Consider the following 15,890-nt stretch of genomic DNA (forward strand, 5'->3'; position numbering starts at 1 on the left):
GATAAAACCTACTTATGCCCCACTCTATTGTGGTTGCATGGTTGATGTTAAGGAAAAATTTACAAGAGGCATTTGGAGAAAATCAGTTAAGTATAATGATAAGGAATAAAAAATATAAGCTATAAAAGGTAGAATTTATATAACTCACTTCCAAAATGATGCTGGGGCCAAAGAGCCAATATGAAGTTTCAGAGGACTATCACTGATTTTTAAAAAATAAAAGGAGATGACAAGAAAAAAAAATCCTATAAGGAATGTTGTTTCTAATTTTTATCTTTCTAAAATCAATTCAACCCATGCTAAATGTAGACATAATTTGATTTTGTGGTTTGAGGGGTAGATTCTTGCACTTCTGGAATAGTACAATATAGATTGACATTGTAGGAAGCTAAATTTGAGAATTATTCCCATAATAATCTGTTTATTGCATCTGAGTACCTGAGTCAATGTAACTTTCATATATGCAATACTTATCATGCTAGTATCGTTTATTTGCCTCTCAGACTTGAGGTCCTTGTAAAGGAAAGACTGTATCTTATTCTTCTACACATTTCTGAGCAGAGTACTTGGCATATAGGAGATGTCTGATAAATTTCTGACAAATTTAGCTGGATAGGAGCCAGATCATGATTCAGATGTTCTTCCTCACTGTACACCAAAAACTTCTTTATTTGGTTATTCATTCATTTGTTTATTGAATATATATTAAGTGAATATATTCTTGTGACAATCTGTCTAAAGTATATTTGAGTGACTAAATATATGTTTTAGACTAATGATGTACAATGGAGCACAGTTTTTTAATGGACTATGGGAAAAGGCTTTTACTATGACGTAGACAATTAGAATTCAATACATTCTGTTAGAGAAACACACAGATGAACACAATTTTCTTTAATGCTTAAGTGTCCCTGTTAAAATTATGCTATAAAGTGACTATTAACTAGAACAAAGTTCAGCAATTTACAACTCGGGAGTCAAACCTGCCCTGTTGCTCAAGTTTATAAATAAAGTTTTATTGGAACACAGCCATGTTCATTCATTTATCTATTGCCAATAATTGCTTTTATGAGGCACAGTCGCATCCTTGTGGCAGACATCAGTTGACTTGAAAAACCTGAAATATCTGGCCCTTTACAAAAAGTTTGTTGACTTTTAAACTAGAATATACTCGATAGTAATCTTTCTAAAGGTGCCATTTAATTTTAACAAAGCTACTTAGGAGCCAGAATAACTTAAAAAGTTCACTTAACCTCTCTGAGCCTCTGTGCCCTCATCTGGAAAATAGGGATTGATTTGAGGACTTGCTTATTTATTGTAAGTAAACTACTGGAGAAACTGTAGTTCTCTGATCTCATTCTCGATCTTGCCTATGTGGAGTTAGATCTCTAATGAATAACCTTGTGTAATAGAGCCTGATAGAATTAATGCTTCTGAACAAATGGCAAGCAATAATTTAGATTAAGCAGAAACTTGTTTAAAGATTTTTATAGGCTGCTTCTTGAATTTGATCATTAGTTTACAAATATTCCATAAACATGAAACATTTCAGAGACTGGAAAGTCTTTTGTCAGCATCATTGCCAGTGGCATTAATACTAATAATCACTACCATTTGGAGTCTTAGGACATCCGGGGCATGGTACTGAGTGGCTTCACAAATATTGTGGCACTTAATCCTCAGGATGACCCTATGAGGTAGGTATTTTTATTTGATTTCAGATAAGGACCCTGGGGCTTGGGGAAAAATGAATGCTTTGTTCAAAATGACTCAACCAGGAAGTAGGAAAACAAGAATTTGAAACCAGATCTAGCCTGAAAGGTAAGCTTTTAGCCAACACTCTCTTGTGCCTCCTGATGTTGTCCCTAGAGCTAGTCTTTCTTGCCTTTCCATTATTGGCATCTTCACTGTTGCTACTGCATTTTACCTTTAGACTTCCTGGTGAGATTAGGGCATAGTCTAAAAAATAGATGATCTTATAGGTTTCACCAGGAGGGAAAAAGGAATTCAATTTTTTTTCCACAGAATTCATCCTAAGCAGATTTGTTTAAAAGCATATTTTCAAAACATTTGTTATTTAATGGATAATTTAGATGAAATGCAGTAAAACACTGTGATGAAGCACTCACCAGTAACCAAAATTCAGAAACTACATCACTGATGATTAACTCTTAGAACTCCCAAACTTCCAGGCTATAAAGTCACCTAGTCATTTCATTAACCTTGTTGTAATATGCCTCTGCATTTTACATATTTGAGTTTTCGTCTCTATCTGTAGCATGTTGGTAGAGTTTTCCTGGGCTGTATGAAACAATACCTCCTGCATTTGACTAGTGTGCAGTCTTATTGGTTAAATTGCTCAGACAAGATGTGAAACCCAAACTGTAGCACAGTTTGACAACTTAGACTAAGAAGGCATGGAGATTTTGGTGACAGAGCTATATGATTGCATTCAAAGTATTACGGGGCACAGTGGGTGGAATTGTTGGATTCTCTGTGGGCTGCTTCCCAGTGAGAACATAGGAGGTAACATTTCCTCATGTGTCTCAAGTTTTCTTTTCTGTGGGAACTTCTGTCAACTGATATTAACATCTCTAGGTTTAGTGCAGCTTTTCCCTAAGGAATATAAATATAGGGGGAGGTTTTAAATATTTCTAATTAAGTACCTATGGATTGAATTGTGTCCCCTCCGAATTCATATGCTGAAGGCCTAACCCCCAACATGTCTGTATTTGTAGATAGGGCCAGAAAGGAGGTAATTAAGGTTAGGTGAAGCTGGAACCTTAATCTGATAGGACGTGTGCCCTTGTAAGAAGAGGAAGAGAAACCAGAGCTCTCTCTTTCTGTGCACCACAGAGGAAAGTCCATTTGAGGATGTAGCAAGAAGGTGATTATCCATAAGCCTAGAAGAGAGCTCTCACCAGAAACCAGAGCTGTGAGAAAATAGATTTAAGCCAGCCAGTTTATGGTATTTCGTTATGGCCGCCTGACCTGACTAACACAGCACCTGTGGTAGACAGGAAGCTAAGACAATTCTATTCCCAATGTCGTTTAAGCAGAACTTTTTCTCAATACAGGACATTTTAATTGCTATGTAAGAGATTATTGTTGAAGGATTCTTTCTCATAAGATAAATATTCTAAGTTTTTGTGGAAGCAACATATTAAAGAACTTTTCTTTGCACCACTCTTACACATGACAGTAAGTCTGACCCTGTGGAAGGTTCTTTGATGCCTGATTTCTTAATAAAGGCACGTTTGATTGCTAAAGACCTGATGTTTCAAAGAGCCTAAATATCCAAATGCGTACCACGTGTATAACATCTCATAATGCTGCTTTTTTTTAAAAAAAATATTTTTATTTATTTGAAAGAAAAACAGAGAGAGAGAAGGAGAGGACATGCATGAGTTGGGGGAGGCCCAGAGGGAGAGGGAGAGACAGAGAATCTCCAGCAGGCTCCGTGCTGAGTGTTGAGCCTGGCACAGGGCTGGCTCCCACGACCCTGGGATCACAACCTGAGCAGAAACCAAGATTCAGACGCTTAACTGAATGAGCCACCCAGGTGCCCCTAATTCTGCCCTTTAATGAAAAGTAACATTGCATTAGACTTGTGTTAGAATTTTCTTCTTCTTTGATGCTTTTTAAATTAATATATAATTTCAAAGGAAAAAAATGTTTTGTTTTGTTTTGTTTTTTTTCCCAAAGGAAAGTTTCTATTGCTAGGAGAGGTTCTTGGAAAGTAATTTGAGAATCATTTTTAAATTGGGGATTGCTGTTCCAATATCTTTATATACTGTTCCCATTGCTGACCAATATCATCCAGGATTTTTCTCAAATTTTCCAGTATTCTAATAAATTTATCATACTTACTTTGGGTTTCCTTAGTGGAGTGGACTATTATTATGAAGCAGTTGAACTCATCAGCTATTTTGATCATTACTATATCTTTTGAAAGACTGTAGTTAAAATTTGAGGAACCAGACAGAGTAGCCTTAGCAACCAAAATAGCACTGTACCCAACCGTTGCTCAGTGATGAATGTGGTCAGAGGACATGGAATTTGGTGATTTCAGGAGTGTAGGAATTGGAATTGGGGTTTCGTTTCAGGTTAGTTTCCACTTTGTAAACTCCTGCTGGAGATTTTTAGGCCCACATAACATAAAGGCTTGCTTGTGCAACTCGGGGTCATTGAGTTTGGTCCTGGCAGGCTGTTCCCTTTGGACTCGAACAGAGTGAAATTGAAGTGTTGAATTCATTGTTTACATATATATTTCCGCTCAATCTTTTGTGGTCTCTATGTTTAAGGAAAATAGAGATCTCTTTGTTTAAGGAAAATAGCTTATATTTTAAATATTTTTATGTGGTGTATAAATATAACTTATTTTTATTTTTCTCATATTTTGGCAATATCTCAAAGTATTTTATGTCAGCCATCATAAGGGCATGTGAAGATATTAAGATATTTTTATAATGTATTATAAAAATGTTTAAATTTTTATGGTTGTTATCTTTAATACATCTAAAAGAATATAGATAATTGATGTTCATGAACTGTCTAAAAACTAGACAATCAAGAAATATTATATAATGCTTCAGGATCTTCACACCCTGGCCTCAGTTTGTCTTTGGATTAATTTTGGCTTACCCCCTTTGGATGCTCCATTCATAATCGGAAGTAAAGGCTTTCTGTGTTCATGGGATGCAATGCATCTGGATGCCTCCACACCTTTCTTAATACCATTCCCCCTGCTAGGAAACCAACCCAACTCGCTTCATCTCATCTGCCATATTTCATTTGGCCAATTCCCATTTGCCCTTTTAAACATTCCCTCAGTATCAATGCAGCCTTCTCTGACCCTTCCATGCAGAATTAATTGCCCTGCCACAACACCAAATACATCTTTCATTATGAATTATTTACTTCTCCATCTCTTCTATTAGTGCAAGTTTTCTTCAAAGGCAGGGGCTGTACTCTATTCACCTCGTATTTCAGCCTCTATGCTTTGTGCTGAGCCTGGCATTTAGTAAACAATGCAGAAATATTTGATCGCTAGATTTAAAGTCCTAGATGTGCTAATTCTGCATTCTAACTTTGAAAGCCTCTTATACACACATGCACACACATTGTATATATGGTGGTTGTGTTTTAGGGGGAATAACTGAATTTTAAAAATCTTACTCCTTGACTACATTATATAATAATTTGTTAAAACAATAAAATAGGAAATATATTAACTTCTACTCAATCAGGTGATTCTCGTTTGACCAAAGAATCTTGAGTGGAAGTAACACATATCATTTCTTGGTGAAGACCTTTAAGAGCTGCTGCATAATTAGCCATGTGCCATTTTGTCTGTAATGGAAATGTGTGAAGCACCAGATGATAGAGAGTCCATCCTCCTTGATGTCTTATTAAAGACTGCCAGAGGGCAGCCCGGGTGGCTCAGCAGTTTAGCGCCTGCCTTCAGCCCAGGGCGTGATCCTGGAAACCCGGGATGGAGTCCCACGTCGGGCTCCCTGTATGGAGCCTGCTTCTCCCTCTGCCTGTGTCTCTGCCTCTCTCTCTCTCTGTCTCTCATGAATAAATAAATAAAATCTTTAAAAGTAAATTAAAAATAAAATTAAAAAAATAAAGACTGCCAGAGAAGAGCCCAAATGGACATATAATTTGTGTGAGAAATATACCTTTGCTTGTTTTAGGCTATTGAGATTTCAGGTTTATTACCATAGCCTAACCCAGCTTATTCTGACTGATATGATTCCATAATCATTTGTGAAATAGACATTATCATAAATGAGAACCACAAAGACTATTACTCAAAAAAGAGAATACTGGCAAAAACATTCATGAATCCAGATATTTTCCATTTTTAATTGTTGAAATAATATTTAGAAAACATGTAATATTTGATTTTTATTATAGACCTTGTCCAGATCAATATCCCACTAAGGAGAGACTATACTGTGCTATATCTTTGTCAGCCATTAAACCCTTACGTGAATACTTACTATACTATATGAAGTAGCATGAGTTGCTGTAGAGGACACATCTTTAGAAAGTCTTTCTTATTTTCGATATCCCGTTAGCCTATGTACTGATAGCATCACTACATGGAATATGATTTCTATTTATTGATGTTTATATTTCTACAAATGCATTTTTCACTTGGAAAGTCATTTATTTCCCCATTGATGTACTTATTGATTCATTCAATAACCACTTTTGAATGCCTAATATATGCATTATGTTTGGTGCTATAGGCAAGCATGTGTGTGTGTGTGTGTGTGTGTGTGTGTGTGTTTGTGTTTGTACTTGTAGCTGTGCACTATTTGATGGGTACTGAAATGACATTGTCTCTATTCTGAAGGACTTTGCAGTGTAGTGTAATATGTAGTGACAATGGCCTTCAAACATTGGAATCAACAAAATACAGTGGTAGGGCAACATTTTCAGTCAAATAATAGTCATTTGGACCTAAATGGTGACATCTTCAAGCTTGTATCATTCAACTGGAAAAAAACAATTGTCCAAACAGAATGTGCTATTTTACTCAGTGATTATACAGGGTAGTTGTGGTGACAGGGAATGGATCAAAGAACCTGGGAAGTCTCTCATGACAGGGAACACAGTGCTTAGAGGAGTAAATAATACTGAATAATAGTTAAAGGGGATTTTTCTCAATAAATGGCCCAGATCAAGAACTAACTTCTTTCTCTGATGAAGTCAAAAGCATCTACATGAGTCACTCCTTAACTTCTCTCCATTTGGCTCCTGCTCCCATTGATGTGCTATAACTTCTGTTTCAGGGATCTTTAGGAGCTCCTAAATGCAGACCATCATACTATTTTCCATACTACAACATTGTGATACTATTGGCCCTGATATATGTCTTGAAGTTCCCCTGGCTTCCCTCTTTCAGTTTATATCCCATTATATCATTCACGCAGAGTTTTCCAGCATATTGTCTTTGGCTTTTTCTATTATTTCTACTGTTCTCTCACCTGATGATGCATCTACTCATAGGACTTTACTTTTTCCATCTTATAAATGGTTTTTAAATCGATATCTATATTAATGATTTCTGTCCCAAGTTCGACTCCCACGCTTACAATTAGCTAGTGGATGTCTCTTTTTACATGTTATTTATAGCTGTTTTAAAATGAAACATTTCAAAGGTGAAATTCTTGTTACTACTTTCTCTCACAAAACAACCAAGTCCCTCAGGCTACAAATCTTCAAGTAATTTCCTCATGGTTAAGATCATGATATATGTTATTAGACAATCCTACATTCAAATGTCAACTTTACTTTAAAAGCTAGGAGACTTGGAATAGTTTACTGACATCGATAAGCATCCATTTTCTCATTTGTAAACAGAGATAAAAGGCAAGTACTTCACCAGGATTCTTATGTAAAACAGTCAACACAAGGGGAACACATTCTGTAGAGTTGGATACAGGATAATTACTATACCTATTACTGATATGTAATATTAATTCTCATGTTTGAAATAAGGAACTGGGCTTTGTTACTCTACCTTTAACACGGGTCTTACCTTAAGTTTTTACTTTCCATTCCTACTTATCCACTCTCACTTCCATTCTATTACTCCTTCTGCATGTATGTCATTGAGGAGTGGACATTTGATTTAGGCTTTGGTACATGGACAGAGATCAGCAAAAAAGCTGAGAGAAGCACATTTCAGGTGAGGAAAAGCATTGAGGAAAGAAAGAAAGAAAGAAAGAAAGAAAGAAAGAAAGAAAGAAAGAAAGAAAGAAAGAAAGGAAAGAAGAAAGAAAGAGAAAGAAGAAAGAAAGAAGAAAAGAAAGAAAGAAAGAAAGAAAGAAAGAAAGAAAGAAAGAAAGAAAGAAAGAAAGAAAGAATCTTTTTTCCAATGACAAGCAAAGACTTGAGTTTCTGTGGGCTTGGAGTTTACATGGAGGAAGCGTGCGGCAGCAGAGTCTGAAATGACTTGCTGTGTGTAGAGCATCATGTCCTTTCCTAGGACCACTTCAAATAAGTATGAGGGACAAGGAAGATGTTTGAGTTAACAAGGGACCTTCCCAAATCTGTGCTTCAGAAGTGTGAATCTGATGCCATATAATGGCCATTGGAATGGACAGGCACTGGGGGCAAGGGCATGAGTTAGGAGTAAGTGGAATCACAGAGGTGAGAAATAGCATTTTGGCAGTCACGAAGGGAAATCTCATAAAGCAATGCAATGATTCAGGAGGAGCCAGTTTCTATTTCAGAGATTGGGTTCTAATCTCCAAGGAAAGAAAAAAAAAAAAAAGAAAAAGGTAAATTGAGAGAATCTGGATAATAGAAAAATAATCAAAAGCAGAAATTCTGGTATGGAAGAACAATGGCAGGAGTCTTATTATGGGGATGGAATTATCCTGTGAGCAAACAGCCTCAGGAAAAAGGTAGGGACTCAAGCTGACAGAATTACATTCATGAAAGTGCCAATCTGTATGCGGAATTTCCTTACCTGCGTATGTGTAGGTGAGATTTACAGAGGATGGGGCTGATGGCATTGATCACATTCATAATACTTATGTGAACCCAAGTGCCGACATTACACTGGGAGCTTCACAGTGACTGAGATCATGTTATTCTGACCCAGCCTTCTATCTCTGGTGCCTCACCTATAGAAGTGTTCTACTAAACATGTGATTGAATGAGTTGATGAATAAATGAATGAATAATGAGTGTAAGTCTTGCCCCTTGATGCTTCCTTGAGGGAAGACACTGGAGCAGGCTGTATACTTGTTGTGAACAATGTTGTGTACTATGAATAGGCCATCCTGAGATGATCTCCGGGAAGTCTGACGGCAATTTGCTGACCCCTTGTTGCTGCTATGTTTCTACTTTAGAAATTAACGGACTGGCACCAGTAGGCCTGCTACGCTCAGTCATGAGGCGTGTGGCCCAGGGAAAGTGTGGCCTCCCCGTAAATGAAGTAAACAGAACTACACCTCAGTCTGAGGCTCTGCTGACTCAGTTGTTCTTCCTTCCTATCTGCTTTTCCAAGGATTAGACCTGTTCTATAGTTTGAAGCCTCTGCTAGCTCATTCTTGCTTCCTTTCCCTCTATCATTCATAGATATTAGCCCCAATAAATCCAAAAGGGCTATAGCTGAAAGCTGCCATTCAACCTTGCTCCTCGAGGCAGATTCTTTGAACGGCACATCTCCATAACTTCTATACTTTTTTATCCTGGGGACCTCACAAATCTAATGTGAAATAAAAATGTTTCACTGTTTCTGCTGGATGGAAACCAGAATTTCACTACTGTCTATGTGAAGAGCAGTCACACTGTGATTATTTGGATCAAGACTGCTTGAAGAACTGAAATATTTGTGCTAAGCAAGCTGGAGAGAAAATCCAGAGTTGTCTGTTAATTATGGGATAGAGTTTTTTGAGGGGACAGTGATTAAGACTGTCCACCATGTCTGAGAACATAGTTATTTGCTTTCTGTCAGATTCCAGAAAGCCTTAAGGGACACAATAAATAATATCCTGATTTAATGAGGGTTTTAATCTTGGGGATAGCAAAGCTTTTAAGGACCAGTTAAGACTACATGGTCTGTGATTGTGGGGACTACTCTCTGCCTCCAGTCTCCTTTGGAAACATCTGAAACAAAAATGTAAAGTATATTTTGAATATATTCTCATGGACATTATACGACCCATTACCACAAGGGAAATATTGCAACAAGTTTTCCGATTAATTGCATTTTTCTTCACAAATCTGTAAAAGGGTATGTAGTTCATGACCTCGAACTGCATCATCTTCATAGGTTTTACATTCCCAGGAAATATCAGCAACGCTTTGGTGGCCACAGATTTTATTTTCTTCTCTTGCCTTTTACATAGTAGATGTACCATATTTCACCTAGAAGTAAATTATTGTCTCAAATAACAAAAATAGGTACATGAGCATATGGAATCAGTTTAGTTGAAAGATTCTAAGGAAAGTCGGGGTTATAGAGAGGTGCCATCTGCTCAGAAGGCTGTTTACATTTAAACAATTGCTTCATGAAAGGGTTTATCCTTAAACAAAGCAGACCCTGTGGGTTTGATTTGAACCTTTTTTGGATAAAATAATATATTCAAGGGAATACCAACTTCATTTGGTCATTGGTGCAAAAAAGAGAATATTGGTATAGACTGTCTCTCAAACTTGCCCAATAATCCAAGTGGTCACTTGAGAAAAAGAGCGTACTAAAATGCCAGTACTAATTACTTTGCCTTTTTCCTCCACTTATGATGATAGAAGTTGTCTGTTTGTTTGTTTGCTTTTCTCCATTGAAATCTAGAACTAAGTAAATTCTAGTCAGGACCCACCTTCTGAGTGGAGAAACATGTGTAAGACTATCTAATCATCTTTCAAAACCTTAAACAGGACAAGTTTCCATTCTATTTTTTCTCATGGCAGAGCATAAACCGTGGTAATGTCAAAACCTATATGCAGTGGATTAGGAAATCTTATGTATTTATCTCAGTATAACACACTCTCTTATTTGTCTCTTATCTCTTAGCAGTTTCAAGTAACTTACTTAAGGAACACTACTGCCAACTTTTTCTTGTCATCTATAACCACATGTTTAGATTACAATTTTTTTGAAGGGATGCTAAAGAAGAAGACATTTTTTAAAAAAACTGATTTTATTTTAAGACAGTATTTCCAATTTTATTTTTACTGTAGTTTCATGATATTAAGCACTTTAAGTATGAATATGTGAAAAGCAAATTGTTTTATTCTGTAAGAAGTCTGGCATTTTCTAGCATGCTGTTTGTGTTATTACATAATCAGGATTTCTTATGAATGTGTAGTCGATAGCTTTTTCTTATTTGTAAAGATAAAAAAGCAATATCCACTATGTATTTTTAAAATTCAACAAATATGTATATATATAAACATATATATATATATATTCATTCATTCATATTTGGATAGGATTGAAATTATTTAAAGGTAATAACATAGACATCTTAATTAAAATGCTACCACCTTTTTCCATGAACTTTTCAAATTCAACATACATTGGTGAGGAAAGAATATGAATAACAATGAAAATCGCAATATTTGGTGTAATGACCAGGCACTGTTGAAAGTATTTTATGCGTGTGATCTCATTTAATATTCATGATAACCCTGTAAGATAGGTTTGTTGTGTGATTGGTAGGATCTCAAATTCTCTGAGTCTTATTTCCTATATTCTCTGAGTCTTCTTTCCTCAGCCATAAATAGAAAACAGTAATGTAAATATCATAGAATTGCTGTAAAGATTAAGTGACTAATGTATGGTGACCTCATACTATAGTGTCTAGCATCTAAATATTATTGAAAAAGGGTCGTGACTCTTTTAATTAATATTTAAAATACTAATCCAAAGTTTTTAAATGTTCTAAAGATTCCTCAGTTAATTTGACTCTTTAGGTACATTTTAATGACTTCTTATATTCTTTACTATGCAGCTGTAATATTAGACCCAGAATTGGGATCTTATTTTGGGTTTTAGGGCTGAGTTAATCTTTGCAAGCCTCAAGTTATGGGTTAAGTTGGGTCCTCCCAAAATTCATATTTTGAAGTCCTAACTTTATCTCAGAATATGATGTTATTTGGAAATGGGTGGTTGTAGATACAGTTAGGTAAGATGAAGTCATTAGGGTAGACACAATGGCGTCTAATCTGGTGTCCCTATAACAAGAGGAAATTTGGACACAGAGAGAATGCCGTGTGATGAGACAGAGGGAGAAGAGGGCCATCTCCAAACCAAGGAGAGAAGCCTAGAATAGACCCTCACCTCACAGCTTTTTTTTTTTTTCCACAGCTCTTAAAATGAACTGAAACTGCTTATACCCTGATTTTGGATTTCTAGTTTCCAGAACCGTAAGACAATAGATTTCTGTTGTTGACATCATTTTAGATATGACAGCCCTACCCAGCTAATACACCCACAATCACAGTCTTCTCTTTCTTCATGTGATGGCAGTACCTTCTGGGTACTTCAGATAAGCCTGGCTCTATCTCAGCTCTATCCATGGACACATGACCTAGACTGGCCTGTTACAGAAGCCTTAGTCATTGTTTCTATAATAGAGATTGACCCATAACCCAAATGAGAAGTAAATCTAAGATTTTTGTGGGAAACTACTATAAAAAATAATTAATCGCATGTTGTTATAGTTCATAGGTCAGCAAGTTTTTTGTTTTGTTTGTAAAGAGCCAGACAATAAATATTTTAGGGTTTGTGAGTCATGTGGTCTTTAATCTAACTACTCACTCTGTCTTTGTAGTGCAAAAGCAGCCATAGCCAACACATTAACCAATAAGCCTGGTTGTATTCCAATAAACTTCATTTATAAAAACAAGTGTCAGACCAGATTTGGCCCATGGCTGTAGTTTGCTGACCTCTGTTGAAGACAATAAAGTATTAGTCTGAATCATCTTGGTGTTACCATAACAGGGTCGAGTCTTAAAAGAAGTCCGGAACAAGGAAAAGTAGAACTGAAAGATAGAGATTCCTAAAGATATTGTGTCAGAGTGAAGCAAAAACATGAACATTTGGTCTTATGACTCAAATAATTTTCTCTTATATTTAACCCACCAGAGCTGGGTAGAGTTCTATATGTAGATAAAACTTCTCATATAGTACCTAATACACAGATAGAGCTCATAATAACCTTCTCTCCTGTCTGATGGACAACTAGTGGTGGATGCTTAAGAAAGTACTCTCTTTTTGAAGGAATAGTATATTCAGGAGTAAAATATTACAAATAAGCAGAGTGAATGAAACAAAGCAAAAATGGTTATACATCTTTATACATTCCACTCTCTCCCTCCTCAGGTGTTGAAATGGACTGTCTTTCTAAACACATTCCACCTTGAGTATAACTGATTCTATCTCCCTCATAAAAAGAGGAAATAACTAAAAAAATTAATTTCCTTACTGTTGTACTCTCAGCTTCCCTTTTGCTCACTATATGGTTCAAAATAAAGAATTTATCCTTGTCCTACTCTTTGCGGTTACTGAGTTCCAAAGGTGAAGTAGAATCTGCCTAAAGGCTATAACGTTGGTCTTTGCAGAGGGGAATAAGGGTGTGGAGAGCCTCAAAATATGTTTTCTTTATTTGAGAGGGAAAGATGTTAGGGACTAATTGGAAAATATTTTTAATCCATTTTTTTTTAAGTTTTAAAAATACAGGAGCTTTTATTTAATTCTCCTTATTTCACCCTTATAAAATTTTGATTAGAATAACCAGATAGGCTTTTAACAGAAGAATCTTTTCAGGTTGACCTATCCACTTAACACTTGTTTATAATTCACTTATTCCACCAGTCTTACAGGAATACTAAAAAATTGTGAAGTTCTCATTTAATGTACAGCATTTCTGAGAGATGTTGAGTTTGAATTTAGGCTCTGAGGCTATATTGTAGAGTGTACATTGGCCAACCTGTTAGGCTTCTCTGAATCAGTATTTCCAGACCATATTAAAAAAAAAATGAGGGCCTTGTAGATTTTATTGTCCATGGTAGTTAATTATGTAAATAAATAAATAGACAAAGAAACAAATAAAATAACTTATTTTCATGTAAAAGTATAATTTTAGATAAGGAAGTGGAGAAGAATAAAAAGAAGATAGATCGTATCAATCTCATTCTGAACTCAGGCCAAAAATAATTCATGGGGATACATAAGAAAACTTCTGGTATAAGCCCAGAGCACAGTATATTTGAGAAGCAAGGAAAGGAAGATCATACCTGTTTGCTCAATGCCACCATTTCATATTCTTTGATCTGAGACTTCACTATTATCTGAGAAGCTTTTCCTACGTGAGTGGTCAACTCATCCGCTTCTCTTCCTTTAAGATTAGAAGGATCATTTTTCTATGGGAAGTCTTTTCTTGTCATAACATTTTAAAATTGCTAATACAATGGGACTGTTCTTCAGTATGTCTTTATGTTCCAAGAATATCATATTTCATGATTTTATAACCGTGATGGAACAGAACAATATGGATTTAAAGTTTCAATTTCTTCTGACAGTACAGCTAGCTAGAAAAGCCCAAGCTACTAAAGGGACTGGAATAGAACTTTCTGCATACTGTGTGCCTGGATTCCAAGTACTGGGTATCAATATTTTTTTTCAATTGTGATTTATAGGGATACCTGGGGGGGTGCGGTTGAGCATCTTCCTTTGGCTCAGGGCGTGATCCTGGGGTCCTGGGATCAAGTCCTGCTTCGGGCTCCCTGTGGGAAGCCTACTTCTTCCTCTGACTATGTCTCTATCTCTCTCTATGTGTCTCTCATGAATAAATAAATAAATATTTTTAAAAATTGTGATTTATTAAGTCAAAAACACACAAATGTGAGTTTTCTAGGTGTGTCTGCTCCTCCTATTTGTGATGCTTAATTCCAGGCCTAGACACAAGAACTGCATCTTTTCATTACTCAAAGAAGCCAGTGCAGATTAAACAAAATAAAACAAAAATTCATGAGTTAGAGTACATTTAATATATGAGTGACTTTAAACTTGTTCAATTTTTTTTTTTTTTGTCTTAAACCAACTCAAATTTTGAAATAAAAGTAATTAATTTCAAACTTTGGCATTTTAGTATTAGAAAGCAATTACTTGAATATTCCTTGCACAGTATTGAAATAGATAGACTCCCAGAGAAATTTAAACTCTCTGTGATAATTTGTGCACAAATGATGCAGCTACATAGGCAAATGGCAAAAAAAAAAAAAAAATCACTATAAATGTAATGTATTGTCTTCCTTAATGTTGTGGTGTTGTGGGCAATTTCTAAGCAGATAAATACAGACTGGATTAGAGAGGGTGGCCACAATGGAACTATAATCATTCACAATTCTCCTCAGAACCTTGGTATTCCCTGAAAAATCCCATAGACCTCTATGCTACAACAAAATACAATCTGAAAACTACTGTCCTAGTAAAAAGAGGAGCAAGATTTCTAAATATAGAAATCCGTGTGTTGAAATCTATGCTCAACTATATTCTCATTTATGAGAACTTTCGAGCTTTGTTGTTGTTGTTTTTAAAATCTGCATAGTGGGAAAAACAATCCCACCTTACAAGGTCCATGGAAGAATTTAAAATGATCTTTATGAAAAAAAAATGATCTTTATGTGGTACAAATTCATTTTGAGATATTTATTTCTATTTTCTTCTCCATATTATTCCTTTCTCTTCTTTCATTGCAGGCTTTTTCCCTTTATGTCTTTACCCTGTAGTATTTACAAGGCAGAAAGCAGAGGCTGTTTGAAGTCAATGGAGCTTCCTCTCTTTTGCAAAAACCCTAATCCCTCTGAAGATGAAATAAGTCTTGTATTCTGGAGGTAAAAAGGGGAATAGTTATGTGGACCAGAGAAATGTGGAAGGAGAGATTCCCAGGAGCTGGGAAATGGAAGACGACAGTTGGCAAGACTCCAGTAGAGTAGAGCAGTCCCCATACATGGTTCATCCAGATCTAAAGGCCTGGGCTTTTTCAAAGATTCTGATACCTGTGGTTTACTGAACCTTAAAGAATTGTAAGCTATGGAACAAAGATATCATAACAGAAACAAAGATGAAAAAAAAACCTTTAAAAATATTTATTTATTTATTTATTTATTTATTTATTTATTTATTTATTTATTGGGGGTGGTTGTGGCTGAGGTACAGAATCTTCAAGGCTACTTCCCATTGAGCATGGGAGCCATGTGGGCCTCAGTCTCACAACCCATGAGATCATGACCTGAGCCAGAACCAAGAGGCAGATGTCTAATCCACTGACCCACTCAGGTGCCCTAGGACCTTTGAGCATAAAGAACTCCAAGATTTTTTAGATTTGCCTAAGAACCTGAAATCTTGGCCAGCC

This window comes from Canis lupus, chromosome 3 (assembly GCF_011100685.1).
Source record: "Canis lupus familiaris isolate Mischka breed German Shepherd chromosome 3, alternate assembly UU_Cfam_GSD_1.0, whole genome shotgun sequence".
NCBI classification, from domain to species: Eukaryota; Metazoa; Chordata; class Mammalia; order Carnivora; family Canidae; genus Canis; species Canis lupus.